The sequence below is a fragment of the Penaeus monodon genome, chromosome 28, assembly GCF_015228065.2.
Source record: "Penaeus monodon isolate SGIC_2016 chromosome 28, NSTDA_Pmon_1, whole genome shotgun sequence".
NCBI classification, from domain to species: Eukaryota; Metazoa; Arthropoda; class Malacostraca; order Decapoda; family Penaeidae; genus Penaeus; species Penaeus monodon.
In genome coordinates this window covers 38,809,760-38,810,503 of record NC_051413.1, presented here as the reverse complement: position 1 = coordinate 38,810,503, position 744 = coordinate 38,809,760, and positions in this window count along the sequence as shown.

Here is a 744-nt window from a genome sequence, read left to right as displayed (position 1 = left end):
TTTCCCTTAATTTCTCTTTTTTAATGAATTTTAGGAACCCTTTTCCCCGCCCAAGGGCTTTTAAAAAAGTTTGGGGAAAAATTTAAACAAGGGTTTTTTTAACCCCTTCTTTTAAACCCAAAGGGGGGGAAAAATTAGGCGAAAGGGGGGGGAGAGGGGGGAAAATTAAAAAAATAATTCAAAGGTTTTTGGGGGGGGTTTAGGAAGGGAAAAGGGGGGGTGTATAGAAAGGGGTTTGTGGGGAGGATTTTTGGGGGGGGAAGGAGGGAAGGAAAAAGTTTGGGAAAAAAGGGGGAAGGGAAGGGAAAAAGGGGAAAAAGAAAAGGGAAAGGGGAAAAAGGGGGGGAAGGGGGGGGGGAAAAAAAGGGAAAGGGAAAGGGGGGAGGAAGGAGGAAAAGGGGAAAAAAGAATAAAAGGGGAAGGAAGGAAAAGGGGGAAGGAAAAAGGAAAAGGAAGAAAAAGGGAAAAACGGAGAAAAAGAAGAGAAAAGAAGGCCACCCGAAAAAGGGGTGGGTTTGGGGGTTGGGGGAGGGAAAGGAAAAAAATTTTTTAGGATTTAAGGAAATTAAAGAAAAAACGAACACGGGGAAAGGGAAACCCTTCCTAAACGGTTTTCTGTTAAAATTCCGTTTTCATGAAAAGCAAATTTTTAAAAACTCGTTGGGCCCCCCTTTTTTTGGCCTTTAAAAAAAATTTATTTATAGCTTTTCCTTTATATATTCTTTTTTCTGCCCCCCAGTTGAA